A 21,297-nucleotide genomic window follows, 5' to 3' on the forward strand; every position below is an offset into this window, starting at 1 on the left:
GTCGAAATGGAAGAAAAGGAACAACTAAATAGTGCTCCTCCAACCGATACAGCCGCCGCGGTGGCACAGTGGTTATGGTGCTCGCCTGCTGACCCGAAAGACGCAGGTTCGATCCCGGCCGCGGCGTTTGAATTTCTTTGGAGGAGAAATTCTAGCGGCCCGTGTACTGTGCGCTGTCAGTGCGCGTTAAAGAACCCCAGGTGGTCGAAATTTCCGGATGCCTCCACTACGGCGTCTCTCATAGCCTTAACCGCTTGGGTACGTTTAACCCCATAACCAAAACCATGAAACCAATACAAATACTATGTTCCGAATATTAAATGAATGAAAACTGGAAACATATGTTAGGATATGCAATAAAAAAAAGATCTCCTGGTCAAAGAGCATATCGTCAAAGGGACAAGTCCTTGTGGGAAAAATCGCCCACTTTTGCTTCTAAACTGGTTTTGCATGAGTCAATCATGTTCCCGCCGTCTTTCTTCTCCCGATTAGAGACGCCTTGGTAAGAAGAGGGTATGAGTAGTATCCGCATGGCCCTCCCGGTCAGAAGACACATGATTTGCTCGTCACACCAGAGACACGTGCGCCGGTGACGTATGCAGGGTGAGGTGTATTGAAAGTGGGCGTTTTCTTTTTTTGGTTTCTACTTCAGCAGGTATGGAAAGGCGCAGCACAAAGATGCGGCTCTAGATGCACGTGAGAAAGGAAGGAACGGGTGTTGGGTATTCTTGGACACAATTATTATGTGGTGCGGGGCGACTGGTTGCGGGAGGGAGGCGCTCTTGAAGGGGCGTGGCGACGCCTTGTGCTGTTCTGAGCCATACCATTCACTCACTTGTTCTCTATTTCGTTTCTGCGAGCTCTGCGGAGCATGAGGCAAGTCTCGGAATGCCGTCCAATGTTTATGTTCTGGGTTAGCTAAGAAGTGGATTGCAACAGTGTAAAACTTCGACTGAAATTTTGGTCATGTCTCGGGTACCTTTGGGGTCGGTGCAATCTAGATGACCGGTAGCTCCATGCGCTCCCTAAAGAAGCTCCAAGCGTAATTCTTACCCTGCTTCTATTTTTCAGCTTTTTGTTACACCAGTGCAAGTCGTCAGGCACTTCCCTAATGGATTTCGTCCATTAGGTCTTCATCTCTTTCTATTTGGGGCAACGAGGAATATTTATCTGATGAAAAAGATGCCCACAAATCAAGCTAGAAAAATGCATAGCCGAGTGCCCCACTGGAGAGACATTTAATGGATAACAATCCTCGCGTCCTGAAGAGCAAACCATGTGTCCTTACTCTTCTCCGCAAATGAGGGGTATACCAAAAAAAAACACGAAATATAAACGCAGATAAAAAATTATGGGGGCATCTGAGCAATTCTTATGATTAGTACCTGCCAGGGCATTGCTTTTTGCTGAGTTGTTTTTGGTGGCTTGGGCGCTGAATGTTCTGTCGTTGCAGCAGCTCGCTTAGCACGTTTCGCTGCTTTAGGTTCGCCACGTATTTCATCGGCAGTGAACTGCCGCCTTCGGCCACGCTTTCCTGCCTTGCCTGTCGATGTAGATGCGAGCGATTGAACTTGGACGACGAAAGCTCCGTAGCACCGCAACCTCAGTCACCGAAAGCTGAACGCCAAATGTCGGCGGGGCCGGGACTTCTCTTTTGTGTAATATCTAGCCACGTTTGCACGAATACGACAGTGGGGCATCGTATTTCCTAGCGTATCTCGCCGAGGCGACCCGCCATCAGGTCAGGCGGTAGAGATATTAGTTTGGGCTTAAAAAAAGAAATAAGAAAAAAGTGCCCTGCCCGCACCGTCATACGGCACAGTGGCATATCGCCCAGTGCCTGAGCCTGTTCTTTGTTATACAGGTGAGGGATATTGTATAACAACGCGAGGCATGCAGTGGGGCGCCGAAATCTGTTTCCGTTCATCACGGAAGTCGTCTTTCCCTTCTCGGAAGGGGAGAGTCGCATTGATGATGATGACGTCACTCGCGTGCGGCGTCTCTGCCACGCGTGCCTTCCAGTCTAGGTAGTTCTGGCCTGCCATGGCTTACTGGCTACGTCGGGGTTTCCGCATAACGAGCCTTGTCACACAGGAGGGTTTCGTGACACTTTCACGAAGGGCACTTCTCTTGAACGAATGACACTTTTGGTGCGCGAGCCGCCACGGTGGCTCAGTGGTTATGGTGTTCGGCTACTGACCCGAAAGACGCGGGTTCGATCCCGGTCGCGGCGGTTGAATTTCTTTGGAGGAGAAATTTAGAGCCCGTGTACTGTGCGATGTGAATGCACGTTAAAAAACCCCAGGTGGTCGAAATTTCCGGAGCCCTCCACTACGGCGTCTCTCATAGCCTTAGTCGCGTTGGGACGTTAAACCCCATAAAACCAAACCAAGCTTTTGCTGCGCGCAGTCACACGGCAAAAAGGAGTGTTATTTGGCAATGATGGCAGTGGAGAGAGATGTTGCAGTAGCTTCGAGAAGTTTTTTTTTTTGTGTTATTACCTATAAAATACAATTTTTTCGCAAGTGTAGTTACTCCGAGTCAATTTTCAGATTTATTTCCACATCTGACTACATGTTCACGACGAAAAGCGTCACGATCCGTTACAAGTAATAGCCCTGCTACACCGGGGTTTGGAATGATTTCTAACTGAATGTCAATCGACTCGACTGCCGCATTGTGCTGCTAGACAAATTTTTTTACAGCATTCGGCTGAGATACATTATAGTCCAGGGAGCTGCGCGAATTCATTCGAGATATTGGGATGCCTCCAAAGCTCGAACACAGCCCGCACTACCCGCACTGACCTACAGCCGTCGCCATCGCTTCGCCCCCCCCCCCCCCTCGGCCCTCCCGCCACAGCAACACCGGAGTGCTCTGGTTTTGTGGATGTTGATTTTAATAATAACAACGCCTCTATTCGTGTATCACACGGTACAGAACCGTGGAGGCCGACTGTAAAAGTTGTCATAAATGACAGCTTGACAAAGGCGCATGCCCCAAGCACTAGACAGCGGTACAGTGGTATTGCGTATTAAAAACAGAAAACACAGTACACAATACGCCCTGATCAATGAAATTCCACTCTTGCAGAGTGAATAGAGCACATGGAATTAGCTTGTTATCAGGCAGAAAGAAAAGACAAAACAAATTCACTGAACGCAAAAAAGTTGCAAAACTGCATACACAATTGTAGTAGAGTTAGGCTGGAGAGAACAATCGTAATTACCATCCACTCGCCCTATGGAAAGGAGGTTATATTAAAACTCCCTATGGAAACAACTTGAGTGCATATACAATTACAACGGCTAAGCCAAGCAAGGTCACAAGGAGAAAGGATTTAACGGAAAGAGATGTAGGTTGAGAACAAAAAAAAGCCTACAAAACAGGCCTCAAATGAAGTAGTCCAATGCGGCTCGTCACTGACGAAGCCAAAGACAATCATTCGGAGATGCAATATTTTCATGTGTGTTGTTCGCTTTTTTGCTTCTCTTTAGCAAATAGTTTGCGCACACGCTAAATGAGTGCTTGAAGACCATAGTACATGACTGAACATTAACTGTATAAGCGCGAAATTTCCCCAGAAATGCACAGGTGAGGACGACTGGACTCCTTTGCTCTTGTTTACGTCGCTGTGTACACACTGCTAGTGCTCGGTTGCATGACATAATACACGAGCTGCGCATCACTTATCTTAATTAATCTCACTGTTGTACCGGTTGTACTCTTGCTTATTTACTAAGCTCGACAACTCTGTAGGAAGCGCCGATGTGACTGCGCGCCTGGGAAATACTCTGTAGCCTGGTTGCTGATATGGCGTAGGATCGGCGCTTCTCGGTAATCGTTTCTGCTTTCTCCGATAAGAAGAGTAGCTCAATTTAAATCAGTTTACGCAGAAACATATTCGGTGACCATTCATTGAAGCGGCCTTATTTTTCACCCAGAAGCGGCGGCAGCGATTGTTGCCAGCTGCCCAAAACACTGAGCTGCAGTCTGAGTCCCACCGGCGCTTCCCGGTCAGCGCATGCGCGTCCTGTAAAGTAACCGACAGTCGATTTCAGATCACGTTTAGCAAAACTACACTCGCTGTCCATTTGGGTTCGCTGAAACTTGAGAATTCGCTCTCCACAATCGCCGAAATTCAGTACACACACCCTGTGGACTGATTAGACCCATCGCGAAAGGGGGTCGTCATCTGCAAAGCGGGAGTAGCTGTTCAAGTGCGCGCATTACTTTCATTTGCATACGAATTAAAACATGCTTTCATTAAAATGCGCTATCAAGGAAATAAAAGGAGGTTTCTAATTCCCAAAACAAAATTTTTGAATGTCGGAGAACTGCTGTTCAGGCTACGCACTCGCCTTGCCGGACCTAGAGGAGTTAGCATACCAAACCCACTACGAGGAAAGTACGTTCTGAAGCGAGTGTCCCTAAAGCTCATCGTGTGCCAGTGCGCAAATGACACTTTAAGCGAATGCCACTTGTCGAAAGTGGCACTAAATGAGCCATTGTGGCAGGAGTATAATGCTCTCGAGTTAAACTGTTCCAATCCGTGCTAAATCTGGAATACCACATTGCAGTAATGCATGCGTAATGTGCCGTGTTTTGTAGCAATGTATAGATGTCGAGCGTTGTCACTACAGAAAGCTTTATCAATTTGTCTCGTTCCTTCTTCCATTTCGCTTCCATTTCGGGCTGTCGCCAAGGGCGCCTTACGCGTGAAGTCTTCAAGGGAAACCTCGTTTATTGTTCTGGCTTCTATGGCCAAGTGTTCGACGGCGTGTGGTGATGACTTGACTAGACTACATGCTGAAAACGCTGCTGCATGAAATGAACGTCGCTTTTCAGTTCTCGGTCGCTGTTTGCGAAGGGGATCTCGGCGCCTCTTTGCCGCGACAAATGCCCCGGCCCGCTGTCGCCTTGTCATGGCGCCAGGCGAAAGTGCGCCTCTTCGGACGGCTTCTTCCACCTCTGTTCCCATTCCTGTCGCAAACTCCGCCTTACTGTGTACCCTAGGCCATCCATTTAGTGTCCATGTCTCTTGCCTCAGTTTCTAGTCTTTTCGTCTTGCTGTTCTGCCATGAAGGAGTCGCTTCTCGCAGCTCAGCACAGTGCTAACTTTTGCAAGTTTAAATTCCTTCTAGAGACATGCGCTGGTGACTTATGGCGATAGTCGAGCTGTGTACAATGCCACACACTTTTATGGTTGCCCCTTAAAGGTTAGAAACACAGTGGAACTTCAAATTATCCCACATGTACTTTTTTTCGGGTGGCTTCTTAAGTCAAGTCGAAGGTGTAGCATCGAAATGTATGCCTGTATTAATACACGCTTGAACAATACTCACGGCCACAAGAGAAGAGCATCGGACAAAAACAAAATATATCGACTGATCGCATTTCTGGAGTGTAGGAAACTGTCTCCTCGTTTTCCGTCACTCTTTGATTTTCTGAGTTCTGTTACTATAATTTTACTTGGTCCATGGGGCAGACAGCGCACTCACTTATTCCTCAGTCAAGGTTGCCATAAAGAACAATACTTCTCTTGCATTCTTGATCACCGATTTTGCGAATAGAGTTTTCTCAAAATTCAGCGCATGTTGCCAGCGCGATATTCGGTAAATCGGCCATATGGCGCCACGCAGATATGCAGACGCCCGCTACGTGCGCTTTCGGGGCTCCTGCTTGCGTTCATGCGTGGTGCGTGGGTGTGTGCAAACGTGTAGCATAGCGCGTGTGTAGCGAAAGATATGCGCAACGTAGCACAACGTAGGGACGTAGCACAATGTATATTGCCGCGAATCTTTGTAGCGTTTGTTTGTAGTGTTTGTTCATGCTTCAAGGCGTCCGGCACGCCGCTTTATCGCTTCGTTTGTGACGCAAGACGCGCCTAGATGTATCTCGACTGATCGCATCCAGGCCGAGCTGATTCTACTTTGCGCCACAATGTCTCTAGTACCTTTCCAGCACGGCCGACAGCGGCAAGGATACTGTTCGACGACCGCCGAGCACGCTTGTTGCTACGCCGCCGCCGAGTTGTTCAGTTCCTTGCGGGCGAAAGTCAGCCCAAATAAAGAGTTCCGTTTGGAAGACATTCTCGCTGTTTTCCTGTTCGCCCGACTGCAGTCACCACTACGTGACATCTGGTGGAGGTGCTAACGGATGTCCCGGTCTTACTCCCGGAGGGGAGTACGTGTCGTCAACCCGTCTTTCCCGCTCGCCTTCACCGTACACCGCGCGTTTTGCATCACCGGGCCGCAGCTAAGCCACGGCTGTCCTAGAAAGGTCCCCTAGCCCCCGTAGGGGAAACTAAACAGAACAGCCTGTGGAGGTCAGGTTGCTTGCCGAGGAAAAGACGAAGATCCTCCAGCGACCACGCCGTATAAAGACGTCGCACCTACTACGCCGACGCCGCATACAATGACAACCTCGACCACGACGCGAACCACCTTCAAAACGACGCCGTCATCAGGAAAAGCTTCGACCACACGCTCACCCACAATTCACATACGTACCCGACGAAGCCGCAACCCGACGCCGAACACGACGTGCAACGCCAGAGCCAGGACATCCGACTTAGAAGTCGTAATCGACGGCCGGAAAGTTACCGCTCTCCACGGCACAGGAGCTGATTATTCGGTGATGGATGGACCATTCGCTGCGCAGCTGAGGAAAGTAACGACAGCTTGGGACGGCCCGCAAATTCGCAACGCAGGGGGCCACCGCATTACGCCATCAGGCCGATGCTCGGCGCGAGTGACTCTCAAGAGACATACCTATCGCGCAACCTTCGTAGTGCTGCGGCAATGTTTCCGCGAAGTGATCTTGGGCATGGATTTCCTTAATGAACTACAGGCAATCATCCAAGCTGATCTGCGATCCAAGCTGATCACACTTTCCACGGACGACGTCATCCCGTCGATGAGGACTCCGGAACATCACGTTGCACTTAGTGTCCTGGAAGAAGTGAGTGTGTCGCCCCGCTCAAGCGTCATCGTCACCGTAGGCGCCACGGGAGCGAATAACACTGTAGCCATTATCGAGGGGAACATGCAGTTGCTTCTCGACTGAGGAATCGGCATCGCAAGAGGCATCGCACAATTCCGCAAAGGGCAAGCCGAAGTACTGCTGACTAACTTCAGCGAAGAATACCGGCACATTAACAGAGAAACGGCGATTGCTTTCCTCGACGAAATGTCCGATGGACCTCAATAGCGGCTACTGGCAAATTGAGGTCGATGAAAGAGATCACGAGAAGACCGCATTCGTCACTCCAGATGGCCTCTTCGAGTTCAAGGTGATGCCGTTGGGTCTCTAGTCCGCTCCAGCGACATTTCAGCGAATAATGGATGCAGTGCTGGCAGGCCTGAAGTGGGAGATTTGTCCGCTATATTTAGAAGACGTTGTTGTCTTCGCCTCGAACTTTGAGGAGCACCTAAAAAGGCTTCGAACAGTACTAGACGCAATCAAATCGTCCTGCCTAACTTTGAAAGCAGAGAAATGCCACTTTGTCTATGAAACGCTGCTTTTTCTAGGCCACATTGTTAGCATGGAGGGAGTACGCCCAGACCCGCAGAAAACAGCTGCCATCGCAATGTTTCCGCCACCGGCCGATAAGAAAGCTCTGCGCAGATTTTTCGGACTGTGAGCATACTACCGACGATTTGTGACGAAATTTTCGCGCATCGCCGAGCCACTGCCCCACCTGACAAAGGCAGACGTGCCATTTAAATGGGAAGTGTCGTGTATAGTGGTTGAGTGCGGGCGCGAGAGATGGCGCCACCACCCTGTGTGGGGACAGGGGTGAACGCACGGAGTGGCGGGAAACGAGCGCGGGCAGTTGCCCGGTGGCTGGCGCCATGGTTGGAGGTACGGCAGTGCAATAAATGTGTGTGTGCTGTTAACAAGGGCCGTCATTCCCTTGGTAACGCGACATGGTTGCAGCGGTGTGTAAACGGTGAAGTGAACACGGAGGACGACCGAGTGGTGAGCGACCACGCATCAATCAGCCTCCAGCATGCCTGTCGAGAGAGAAGACGCCACACAAAGGGCCGCCGCAGCGCAGCATGAAAATGGCGGGAACTTCTTCAATCCCTTTGCCATCGAGCTTCCCGAAAAGCTGGACTTCCACGACCCAGCGGATTGGAAACGCTGGATTTCAAGGTGGGTACGCTACCGACTCGTATCTTCACTGCACCTCCGTGACGAAACAACGCAAGTATATATATACCTTCTTGAACGCGATGGGGAAGGAAGCTGAAGATATTCTAGCGTCACTGAAGATGACAGGCGCTCAAATGGCGAACTATGCTACTGTTAAATGCAAGTTTGAGGAGCATTTCATACCCTGCACGAACATAATTTACGAGAGGGCAAGGTTCAACCGTCGGGTTCAGCAAAGCAGTGAGTCATTCGAGGCGTTCATTAGAGACTTACACAAACTTGCCGAGACGTGCGAATACGGGGAACTCAAGGATGAGCTCATTCGTGGCCGCCTCGTAGTGAGACTTTTGGACGTTGGACTTAGCGAGAGGATGCAACTCGATCCCAAGCTTACTCTACAGTCTGCGACAAAAATGGCGCGAAACTCAGTGGTTGTAAAAAGGCAGCAGAACTAGTTGCGCGAGACGGCTGAACAAAACGCTGTAGTTGAGGAGCTGCGATTCCCGAAAGGTTGACCAAGGTACAAATACGGGCCACGGAAAGCAGCCAAGTCTTCAGGCGGACAGGAAACCGGCCAAAACGTGTGCAAATGGTGCGGCAGTGCGCAACAGCACTTCAAGAAACAGTGCCCGGCATCGAGGAAAGTGTGCAGTTACTGTGGAAAAACCAGTCACTTTGCAACAGTGTGTTTATCTGCACGCCAGCAGTCATCGAGACGGCCTGCACGAGGAGATACCACTGCAAAGAAAGGCACCGCTAATACAGAGGAAGTATTCCTTGGGGATGTCAACAATATCGATGATCAGGAACCTTGGTTCATAACAGCATTTGTTGATGGAAGTCCCGTCCAGTTTAAGGTCGATACTGGAGCAGATTTTACCCGACCAGCAGGATTTCTGTACCCCATTGAACCCCCTAAAGGCCCTTTCAGCAGATCTCCATGGACTTGCTTGGCCCTTTCCCGAAATCAACACCTGGAAATAAGTGGTTAGTTAGTTATATGGGGTTTTATGGCGCATAATTCAACTATGGCTATCATGCGCCAAACACAAGGTTAGATGATGTTATGTTAAGTGCATAGAGGCTACATTATAATAGATTTAAAACATTGGCTTTCTTTAAAAACTTACAAACAAGTGAAAACTCGACAAGTGTTTGCTCGCCTAAAAGCAATGCGGGATAAAATGGAATGTGTTCATTGTAAAATACCGTAAAAAATTTTTTGCGAAGTTCTTCGAGATTCGAACAAGAAATTCAAATGGGATTTACTGTGAGCTCCTCACCACACATTTCACACACAGGTTTGTCTTTTTTTGTTAATAAGAAGTTATGGGTGATGTGTGTGTGACCTATCCGTAAACGACATAAAATTACTTCGATAAAACGCCGTTTATGACGGCATGATTTCCATTGTTTTAAAATGGGCTTTATGGTATGCAGCTTGTTGTTTCCTTCATTTTCCCTACAATCTTGCCACTTGGCTCTTAGTTTGCTATGTACTGACTTCATGTAATCCCTAGGAGGCAAATTCAAATGTTTTATTTCCATGGTTCTGGTCTGTGCAGCACACAAGTCGGCTCTTTCATTGTTCCTAATGCCAACGTGACTGGGAACCCAGCAGAATTTTATAACATGTTTTTGTGCTGTGACCTCTACTATATTGTGTATCATGCTTCCTATTAGTGGCTCCGTGGCATTTTTGGAGTTTAATGCTGTTAGGACGCTCAGTGAATCTGTATAAATGATGCTGTTTTTGATGTTTTCATTTGTTATTTTCTGTACCGCAACACAAATGGCACAACACGCAGCGGTGAAAACTGTAGAACATGAGGGCAGTCGTAGTGTATTTTTATTTTTTCTTTGTATTACTGCGCTTTTTACATGGGCATGAGTTTTTGACCCATCAGTATAAAATGCAGTATAATTTCTGTATTTATCTTGTAGTGCTAGGTATTCTTGTATTATGTGGTCGTGTGGCGTACAGGTTTTCGTGAGGCGTGTTAGTGTGACGTCACACACTGTGGGGAGAGTGTACCATGGTGGTAGCGCTTCATGTCTTGGGGCAATATTTTTAATTTCATTTAGCATGTTCAGAGCTTGGAATTTTTCTTCGAAGCGTAAGAGCAACGGCTTAATCGCGTGAGGCTTGTTGTTGAAGAGTATTCAGGATGAGCATTTCGTGACAATTGGGAACAGAGATGTTTGGGCTGAGAAAGGATTTTGAGGATGTATGTGCAAGTTAGTCCAGTTCTTCGATCTTCTAAGGGAGGTTCATTTGTTTCCACATACAGACTTGCTATTGGGGAAGTTCTGTAAGCACCAGAAGACAACCTTAAACCAAGATTGTGGACAGGATCCAGTCGTTTTATGTAGGACGGTCTTGCTGAGCCATATACTATACAACCATAGTCTAACTTAGAGCGAACCAGAGAACGATATCTATGTAAATGGCATGCCCTATCAGACCCCGAGCGTTTTCTTGACAGTAATTTCAGCACATTCAGGGCCTGGGAAGCTTTTTTCTTTAAGCTGTTTATATGTGGCCAGAAAGTGAGCTTTTTATCGAAAGTTATCCCTAGAAATTTATGCTCTTGTTTGACAGGTAATGGGGTTTGGTTTAGATATAGTGTGGGGTCATCCTGTAGGACTCGTCTCAAAGAGAACAGAACCGCTACTGTTTTCTGAGGGGAAATCTAAATCCGTTTCTATCTGCCCTGGTAGCCAGTTTATTTATTGTTATTTGTATCTGTCGCTGACAGGTAGGTATGCTGGAAGACGTGCATGCTATTTGGAGGTCGTGTACGTAAACTGAGTACATTATGGATTTTGGGATTACTTTTCCTATGCAGTTCATTTTGATGGGGAATAAGGTCGTGCTGAGGATGCACCCCTGGGGTACGCCAGTTTCTTGATTAAAAGTGTTGGAGAAGGTTGCGTCTAGTTGGACTCTGAATGTACGGTTGCTTAGGAAGTCGCTCAAACAGCCCAGCATCCTGCCGCGGATACCTAGGTCCGCTAGGTCACGGAGGATACCGAACCTCCACGTGGTATCGTAAGCCTTCTCCAGGTCGAAGAAGACCCCGATGCAGTGTTGGTTGTGGATGAACGCTTCCCGAACTGTGTTCTGAAAGCGAACGACGTGATCGGTTGTGGAACGTGTCTTTTTAAAGCCGCACTGGTGTATATCTAAAAGTTGCTGGGACTGAAGTATGAAGGTTAGTCTGATGTTTAGAATGCTTTCGAATGATTTTGCTATACAGCTATTGAGTGCTATGGGCCTGTAACTGGTGGGACTAGTTGGTGGTTTCCCAGGTTTTAGGAAGGGTACTATTATTGCTTCTTTCCGTGCTTGGGGGATTTCTCCACTCATCCATATTTTATTGAAAATTTTTAGGAGGGCCTCTATGGCAATCTCATAGAGGTGAGCAAGCATGGCATAATGTATATTGTCTGGGCCTGGTGCTGTCATTTTACCGGATGTTAGTACTGTATTTAGTTCCTGTATTTTAATAAGCTGATTGTAGTCTTCATGTATACATTGTCCAAAGGGAAGCTTTTGTTTTTCTACTATTGTTTTGTGCTTTTGAAATGTTTGCGTTTAGGTGGATGAGCTTGAAACTGTGGAAAAATGTTCACTCAATATGTTGGCCTGCTGTTCTAATGTTGTTTGAGTACCGGGTGTTTTTAGCATTGGAAATGTGAAAGGAGTAAAATTTCCAGTGAATTTCCGCACCTGCTCCCACATTTTCTTTGATGATATTGAGCTGTTTATGGAGGATATGTACTGTTGCCATGATGCCCTTCCTGCGTTGTGTCTAATGTATCGTGCTTTGGCTCTAGCCCTTTTGAAGATGAGCAAGTTTCCTGCTGTGGGATATCTGCGAAGGTTGCCCCAAGCCTTGTTTTGCTGCTTTTTAGCCAATGAGCATTTATTTGACCACCAAACTTTATGTGTTTTTCGTGATATTTCGGACGTTTGTGGGATTGCTTCTATTGCTGCAGATTAAGCATGTGACAATTTTTTTATTTCTTTCTTCTATCGTAAGGGTTTAGGCATATTCTTTTACCAGTGTGGCCTTCGTTCTGAAAGTGCTCAATCGGCGAGGTGAATTTTCCATCGCCGTGGCTTCGTAGGGAGGATGACTGTAGCTGACGTTAGCTTTAAAACTGTTGGTAAGTTATCACTTCCCCGAGGGTTGTCTAAAACATCCCAAATAAAATCATTAAGAACCGAATGCAAATGCTAAATCGAGGCAGGTCATTTTTCCAGAGCTGGGGTAGCAGTACGTGGCTTTTCCCGTATTCATTAAACATATGTTATTCGAAAGAATAAAATCCTCGATGAGCTGACCCCTGGAATCAGTATGGTCACTTCCCCAGAATGAGGAGTGTGCGTTAAAATCCCCAATTATCACACATGGCTCAGGCAACTGTTCCAGAAGTTCTTCTAGGTCATGCATGGTAATTGTGTTGTGTGGTGGTATGTACACAGAGCATATTTTTATTGTTTTATGGCTAATTATGTTTACTGCGACCGCTTCTAAGTTTGTCTTTAATGATACCTCTCTTGCAGGGACATCGCTTTGCGTAATGATAGCGACGCCTCCCGAGAGTCGGCCAGCTTGCACTCGGTCTTTCCGGAAAATATTATATCTGTTTAGGATGTTTGTGTGCTGTGGCCCAAGGTTCGTTTCCTGCAGGAACACAGCTGTAGGTGCCATTGTTTTGAGCATATCGGTTATGTCTGTGTAGTTTCTGTGTAGACCTCTACATTTCCACTGTATTAGATAAGCCATTGTGAAGAGCTGGGGATTGGGGAAAGTTACTTATTCTCAGGAGCAGTGATTCGTGATTTCCCTTTTTTCTCTAAGGAGTCTCGCCGCCGCTGCAGCGGTGGCGAACCAGGAGTTGTATCCATCACCACTTTCGTGGCGCCGGATTTCCGCGGAGAATCCGCGGATGCGTGTGTTTTAGATGTCGCCGGACTTTCGCTGACGTCCATGTCCTCCACGGTGGAAGTGGAGGATGCTTCCTTTTTGCAATGGAGGTATGCGGCGTGGATGGAATCAGGAAGAGTTGTGCTATTGAAAGGACAATGTGTTTGGTCTTGATTTCAGCATTCTTTCTCCGGATGGTTATTCGTCGCGCTACTATTACTCCTCGTTCAGCTAGTTCTTCTTCCATTTCCGCATCGGTATTCTGCAGGAGTTCGTATTCAGATGTGACGCCCTTTGAGTGGTTCAGGGTGCGGTGCGGGGTTAACTGTACACTCATTTCTCCAAGACTCTGTAAAGACATCAGTTTGTTGCTTTCTTCTTTTGTGTTTATTTCGACAAGGAGATCTCCGGTTCGCTGCTTTTTTGCTTTGTAGTCTTTGCCTACGCAGCTTTTTAGCGTGTTGGCGGTGACAAATGCAGACAGGTTGGCTACAGGTTCATCAGTGTTTGAGTGAACCATAAAAAACTTCGCAAACGTTTCTGGCTTCTGTACATTCAATTTCTGCACATCGGTGCGACCCCTTTTCGGGGGCCGATCAGATTTTTTTGCAAATTTATCCTTACGGCATGTATAAACTAAGGGTTCCAAATAATTTGTCGCCTCTGATTCACCCTTATACACAGAGGAAGGTCCCGGGACACCCCGCCTGCTAGACAGACGAGGAGCCCATCGGCCAAGGATTGACCACTTCCTCGACCGCCACCGTTCATGGTTTCTTCCCTCCAGCTCTCAACCTATCCCCACGGTCGGATGACAGCTTCGGTATGGGGGCTAAGGGTCCGTGGTGGCGCCAAGCACCAACACCTCGTTACACAAGGTGCCCCTGCGGGGCTTCTAAACGACTATTAATAATAAGGCAATATACAGATTGTGTTTCGGAATCGCAGTCCAGTCCGCAAAAATCCGAATACATGGGCGCTATGCCGGAAGGCACGAGTTTGGCGCTATCCCGAGTTTAAGTGGATCGTTATAGGGACCGACTACCTGACGCGATACGCCGAGGCAACAGCCCTCCCGAACGGAACAGCAGCAGAAGTCGCCAAATTTTTCGTGGAGAACATTCTTCTGCGACACAACGACCCCGATGTGCTCATCACTGACAGAGGAACAGCATTCACGGCAGAACTGACGCAAGCCATCCTCCATTACAGCCAAACCAGCCACCGGAGAACAACTGCATACCACCCGGGGACCAACGGACTGACCGAGCGCCTCAACAAAACCATCGCCGATATGCTCGCCATGTATGCCGATGCCGAACACAAGACCTGGGACGTCATCTTGCCTTACGCAGTCTTCGCCTACTACACCGCAGTGCAGGAGACCACCCAGATGACGCCTTTTAGGCTCGACCATGGCAGAGAGGCCACGACCACGCTGGACGCCATGCTGCCGAACGTTACCGAGGAAGACACCGAGAGAACGTTACCTTGAACGCCTCGCAGAAGAAGCCTGGGCCGGCTTGCACGAAACAAATAAGACCGGCTTATTTCCAGTCTAATCTTATTCGCGGTGTAAAAGCTCTCTCGGTTTTGAAGAAAGGAAAGGCGCATAGCTGGTTCATTTTGTCAGTGGACACCTCAAATACACCACGAACTCCGACTGAAAGTTCGGTAACTCAATGTTTTAGTCGGCGTTCGTGCGCACGTGAGGCATTCACCGACAAAGTGAACCATCTATGCGCATTTTCTTTTCTCAAAATCGAGAGAGGTCTTTCAAAACCGAGAGAGCTTTTAGACCGCGAATAAGATTAGACTGGAAATAAGCAGGTCTTATTTGTTTCGTGCAAGCCGGCCCTGAATACTTGTCCGATTAAGGATCAAAAACCAGCAGCGGACCGAAGCCTGACGCTACAACCTACGAAGATGGAACGCGGACACCGAGTCTGGGTTTGGATGCCCATTCGCCGCCGTGGATTGACAGAAAAGCTCTTGCGCCGCTATTTCGGCCCGTACCAAATTCTTTGTCGGCTAGGTGAATTGCACTACAAAGTCGTCCCTGACTAAATGACTGCGTCCCAGCGACGCTGCCTACGACCAGAAGTAGTCCATGTCTTACGCCTAAAGCCCTATAATGCACGCTAAAAGACGCCGTGTTTCCACATTCGGTGTTTATTTTTGCACAGTCCGCTTATCATTATTTATAGCCGCATTATGTTCTAAAGCATAAAGTCTATGCTTCTTTCAGAGGGGAGTAATGCCGCGAATCTTTGCAGCGTTTGTTTGTAGTTTGTTCATACTGCGAGGTTGCCGGCACGCCGCTTCATCGCTTCGTTTGTGACGCAAGACGAGCTTAGATTTAGCTCGATTGACCACATCCTGGCGCAGCCGATTCTACTTTGCGCCAGAATGTTCCCTATCAGCTTTGAAAAGAGCACAGCGGACAGCGGCGGGGATAGTGTTCGACGACCGCCGAGCATGCTTGTTGCTACGACGCCGCCGAGTGATTCAGTTCTTTGCGGGCACAAGTCAGCCAAAATAAAGGGTGTTGTTTCAAAGACATTCTCGCTGTTTAGCTGTTAGCCCGACTGCAGTCAGCACTATGTGACAATATCACCGGGATGTATCTTTTTCTTTCCTCTACATTCTGGAGGCACCTTTTGGAAACGTTATAACTTAGTTTCCATAGAGTTCAATAGATTTTCGACAGTTTTATAGATTTTCGATAGAATTCTATAGATTTTTTTTAGAGTTCTGTAGAATTTCTATAGAGTCCTAAAGATTTTCTATGGAGTTTCAATAAATTTCTATAGAGTTTCTACAGAGTTCTACAGATTTTCTAGAGTTCTATAGTTTTCTATATACTTCCATAGATTTTCTGTAGAGTTCTATAGGTTAACTGTAGACTTCTAACCGTTTTCTATATACTTCCAAAGATTTTATATAGACTTCTAAAAAATTTTATGGAGTTTTATAGATTTTCTATAGAGTTCTATAGATTTTCTACAGAGTTCTATACATAGATATAGTTCTATAGATTTTGTTTAGAGTTCTGTAGAATTTCTATACAGTCCTAAAGATTTTCTATAGAGTTTCAATAAATTTCTATAGAGTTTCTACAGAGTTCTACAGATTTTCTAGAGTTCTATAGTTCTCTATATAGTCCCATAGATTTTCTATATACTTCCATAGATTTTCTGTAGAGTTCTATAGGTTAACTGTAGACTTCTAAACGTTTTCTATATACTTCCAAAGATTTTATATAGACTTCTAAAATTTTTTATGGAGTTTTATAGATTTTCTATAGAGTTCTATAGATTTTCTACGGAGTTCTATACATAGATATAGTTCTATAGATTTTCTGTAGAGTTCAATAGATTGACATACCAATAGATTCAATAGATTGGCAATTTATCATTGTGTTGGACCCCACACTAGCTTTGGCTATGGGTCCAGTACCATTGTACATAGTTTGCTTGTATTCATTTCTGTTTTCAAATAAAAAAAAGGCCACAGCGCATCATGCTGGCATGCTGGTTGGTGCATGTAATCTACCAAGACAAAGATACTGCAAAATACTAAAAAAAAGGCCTACATTTAACCTTCACTAGAACCTTCACTAGAGGGTGCCTTGCAGATTGCACCCAGAGATTATACTTGCTGGCAAATAATGCTTGCTTGCCAAGCTAAAGTACTACTACCTTACCCACACATCTCGAAGGGATGATCAAAGGGTCTCTGGAATGGTTTTAATGGTGGCTAGGCTATTCATGCCTTACATGCTCTGTACAAGGTTCCTGAAAAGAAATCAAGTAGTTTGAAAATAAAAAAGTGCACACCATTTACTAAAAACTGAAATTAGACAGTAGCCGATGGTTTTCTTGTTGAGTGGTCATTACGACTTGCTTTGTTGGTAAATTCTGCATCACTTCTGCACAAACGCTTCCTCTCGATTCTAGCAGCTGCAGTGGGGTGTCTTTTTGTCTGCAGGGCAATGTGCTGCACAAGGGTTATGCAGACTGTATGTGTCGCTCAGGTGAGTAAATTTCATGAGGGGGGCTACTTTTTCGTGCTCCTGCTGCACTTACAGGAATCAGTCATTTCCCTTTGACCCTGTGAGTGAGATGGCTCATCAGTAAGTAGTTTTCAGGCGCAAAAAACAGACAAGACACATAGATAGGTCACAGGACGAAGTGCAAGTGCTCTTAGACTATATTTCTAGTTATGTGGGCCCTTCCCTTAGTGTGCCATGTCCGCGTTTCACTGATGACTGTGTCACATGTGTCGTCGCCAACACCTTTTGTGCAAAGACAGTCGCCTTTCGCAACAAGAACGGCTTGGTCCCCGTTGAAGTGTGTTTTTCCACCGTGTGCTTTCTTCGTGGGGTCACGTAAAAAGAATTAGCAAAAAAATGGCGCTTCGTCCTCTCACTTACCTATGTGTCTTGTCTGTTTTTTACGCCTTAAAACTATTTAATTATGAACCAAAACCAACTATCATAGAAAAAAGTGCTCTTAGAGTAAGATGGCCTTGTACAACCTTTTTCAGTGACGTTCTTCAGGCATGCTACTGGACAAGGGAAATCTCCTGGATACTCGACCTGACCTGACCTGACCTACCCTGACCTAACCTAAGCAAACCTAACCTAACCTAACCTAAGCTAGCCTAACCTAACCTAACCTAACCTAACCTAACCTAACCTGACCTGACCTGACCTCACCTCACCTCACCTAACCTGACCTGACCTGACCTGACCTCACCTAACCTGACCTCACCTAACCTAACCTAACCTAACCTAACCTAACCCAACCCAACCCAACCCAACCCAAACCAACCCAACCGAACCCAACCCAACCTAACCTAACCTAACCGAACCAAACCAAACCAAACCAAACCAAACCAAACCTAACCAAATGTTGCATTCCCAGTAAGCAGGCGTAGGCTTGACGACACGGCTTTATTCACAGTCCTGCATACTGGCAGCTCGAAAGAAAACTCCACCCGAGTACAGCACATGACACGCATATATACATATACTCAGCAGCCCGCCACATGCGCAGAACAGACAGATATATCTAATCACACAGCGGTACACGCACGTGTCGCGCCCCAGATACCGACACAACACCTCCTCCCCTACTAGATCAAAAACGGTCATAGCCCCAACGCTCAGGAGGTCGCCTTTCCCGATTGCTCCTTCTTAATGAAATGGGTTCATTTTCAGATGGCAACCGGCCCAGTGGACTGGGTGCCACCTGAGGCTGCGCTGAAGGCATCGGAGGAGAGGCGACCTCTGATGCGTGTGGCAGGCATATTTCATTTGCAGTTGTTTTTTCATCATCAAGAACGGAATGTCGCAAATGATCAGCACGCACAAAACGCACTTTGTTTCCAATGACAACCAAATACGTAGTGGGAGACTTTACATGCACAATTTTGGCAGGACGCCAGTACACCGAATCACCATGCACAGAGCGCACTAGTACCCTGTCACCAGTCGCAAAGAATCGCGGCTTCGCTCTTCGCTTATCTGCAGCCTGTTTCACCCTTTCCCATTTCTCTGTCATTGCACTGGACAGTTTTGGTCTCAACAAGGAAAATCTGGTTCGTAACTGTCTTCTTAAAAACAATTCAGCCGGTGTCCTTCCGGTGAAGGTGTGCGGCGTTGTTCGATAACAAAATAGGAAGTTGTCTATTCTGTGCTGCAAGGTTCTTGTAGTTCCCTTTTCTCTGTCCTCCAGCAACTGCTTGAACAGTGCTGTCTTGGTAGTCTGTACAGCCCGTTCCGCCGACCCATTCGACTGTGGGTGGTACGGAGGGGTGCAAGTGTGCTTTACTCCATTTGCTTTCAGGAAGTTTTCAAACTCAGCGGCACGGAATTGCGGCCCATTATCAGTTACAACTTCAGCAGGTAGACCATGAGCAGCAAACATGGATCTTACAACTTCAACGGTTTTAGCTGCCGTCGTCGTTGTACACACCTTCACTTCCAACCACTTGCTATAGGCATCAACTGCTAAAAGGAACATTTTTCCTTCCTTCTCCGCAAAATCGAGATGAATCCTTTCCCAAGGGTGCTCGCACACTTTCCAGGGAGCCAAAGGCGCTGATTGTGCTGCAGGTTGAACACTTTGACAAATGTGGCAAGTTCGCACCGTTCGTTCTAATGCTTCGTCGATACCTGGCCACCACACCATTGACCTTGCGACCATTTTCATCTTCGTGATTCCAAGGTGCTGCTCGTGCAGCAAGTTTAGTACAACACTGCGCAAACACTCCGGAATGATTACTCTGTTTGTCCAAATAATGCAGCCCGCTTCAATAGAAAGTTCGAAACGTCGAGCCCAGAAAGGCTGCAGTTCCTGAGAAACAGATTTTGGCCAACCATGCCATATCATGTCGCGAACCGCAGTTAGCAGCGTATTGCGCGTTGTTTCGCGTTCAATGTCTTTTGCCGTCAAAGGAAGCTCGTCAAGTGTAGAAAAAGAAAAAATGTCTTCAGTGTGCTCTGACGTTTCTGGCAAAGGAAGTCTAGATAAGGCATCGGCTTGGGCAATTTCCGTACCGGGCTTGTGCGCTATCTTATAGCTGTAGTTTGCGAGGAACACAAACCAACGGTGCACCCTAGCAGTTGCCACAGCACTGCTTTTTCTTTTCGGGTCGAAGAGTACGGTTAGTGGTTGGTGGTCTGTCAACACCTTAAATGTTCTACCATAAAGGTAGTTATGAAACCGTTTCACACCAAAAACAATGCTCAAAGCTTCTTTTTCAATTTGGCCATATTTGCGCTCTGCAGGTGACAGTGACCGGGATGCAAATGCAATTGGTTTATCTTTCCCGTCCACGACGTGCGACAGTACAGCACCAAGACCATATTCGGATGCGTCACATGTTAGTTGTATTTCTTTTTGACATCGTACAACTCCAGAACATGCTCGTTAGTCAGCATCTCTTTAGAAGTCTTAAAGGCAGTATCACATTGACGCGACCAGTGCCATGCAGTTTCTTTGCGCAACAAGTTATGCAGGGGTTCGAGAACTGTAGCCAGATTAGGCAAAAATTTTGAATAAAAATTGATCAAGCCCAAAAAAGCCTTTAGCTAGGTCACGTTTCCAGGTTTTGGTGCGTTCTTTATGGCTGCTACTTTATCAGCTGTGGGATGTAATCCATCTCTGTCGATTTCATGGCCCAGATATCGTATTCGTTGCTGGAACAGCTTACATTTCGCAGTGTTGACCCTTATGCCATGTTCTCTTAGGCGTATGAGCACCTGCTCCAATCGGTCATGACACTGCTTTTGATCTTTTCCCGCGATGACAATGCCATCTAAGTAGCAGGCTGTGCCAGTCAGCCCGTGTAGGACTGTGTCCATAACGGCTTGAAACACTCCTGGCGCGCAGGCTACGCCGTATGGCAAGCGTCGGAACCGGTAAAGGCCGAGGTGTGTATTGACGGTGAGCAGTTCTTGCGCTCGCTCGTCTAATTCCAGCTGCAAGTACGCCTTCGACAAATCTAAAACTGAAAAAACGGACCCGCCTTGTAACATTGTAAAAATGTCCTCTGGTAGAGGGAGCGGGTACTGGTCAACCTCAATTGCAGGATTTACCCTGACTCGGTAATCACCGCACAGCCGAAGCTCCTCACCATTTTTCTTTGGAACAATCACCAGTGGTGTCGCCCAAGCACTGTGGCGCACCTTATATATGACTCCAGCTTTTTCCAAATTAGCCAATTCCTGCTCAACCCGTTCTCGCAGCGCATACGGCACTGATCGCGCCTTACCAAATACAGGGGACGCATTTTCCTTAACTACAATGCTCGTCTTGAACCCTTTTATCGAACCGTAGCCAGGCTCGAACACTTCGCGGTATTTCTCGGTCAAGGTCATCAAGGGCATTTCTTTCGTCAGTGGCTGCACATGCATCACTTCATTCCACCGAATTTTGATTTTACTCAGCCAGTTCCTGCCAAACAACGTAGGCATTCTGGCGCCTTTCATCTCTTTAACAATTACTAGAGGCAAGTGAAAACACTGATCGTAGTACTTCAGTACAACATCAATTATCCCCTTGATATCAATAGGCGTGCCATTGTACGTAACCAGTTCGACGTCTGCAGGCCTGAGCTCGGTGTTTGGAAAGTGCTTCGCGCACTCTGCCTCCGACATTACGGAAACCGCTGCTCCTGTGTCCAACTCCAT

The 21,297-nt window shown here is 47.0% G+C and overlaps 1 protein-coding gene across 1 annotated transcript in view; it reads right to left on the bottom strand.

Moving 5' to 3' along the window:
• Positions 1–21,297, bottom strand: part of LOC149325785 (uncharacterized) — an 83,091-nt gene that overhangs the window by 60,898 nt on the left and 896 nt on the right. The gene's annotated exons all lie outside the window — the stretch shown is intronic.

This window comes from Amblyomma mixtum, chromosome 10 (assembly GCF_055824585.1).
Source record: "Amblyomma mixtum isolate Tamu chromosome 10, ASM5582458v1, whole genome shotgun sequence".
NCBI lineage: Eukaryota > Metazoa > Arthropoda > Arachnida > Ixodida > Ixodidae > Amblyomma > Amblyomma mixtum.